Source organism: Penaeus monodon, chromosome 29, assembly GCF_015228065.2.
Source record: "Penaeus monodon isolate SGIC_2016 chromosome 29, NSTDA_Pmon_1, whole genome shotgun sequence".
In the NCBI taxonomy this organism is placed as follows: Eukaryota; Metazoa; Arthropoda; class Malacostraca; order Decapoda; family Penaeidae; genus Penaeus; species Penaeus monodon.
Window position 1 is genome coordinate 37,346,633 of NC_051414.1, and position 404 is coordinate 37,347,036.

Consider the following 404-nt stretch of genomic DNA (forward strand, 5'->3'; position numbering starts at 1 on the left):
AACTTTTGAGAAAACATCCTTGCATTTGTTAGTATTGATATGATAAAGTAAATTAATAAATTTTGATTTTAATACTTTTAAGGTATGTGCCTGTTATAATTCGTAATTTTATTGTGATTTCTTCTGGTATTTAATTGTTAAATTGATATCATATTTAGCAAAATACATTTTATTACGAACATACAGTATTATTATTTATTCCAAATTTCGGCTCTTCACTGCAATTTCATCACACTTCGCGATCAAAAACAAATATTTATTAAAATATAATTTTCATAAGAGTTCATGTTTATATATGAAAACTACTCAGTGTAGTACTTTGGTATGGGACTGGAATTCCATTTTCTCTGAATATTAACACAAAAAATACCGTAAATATCAAAGAGAAATATATTAAACCAAAC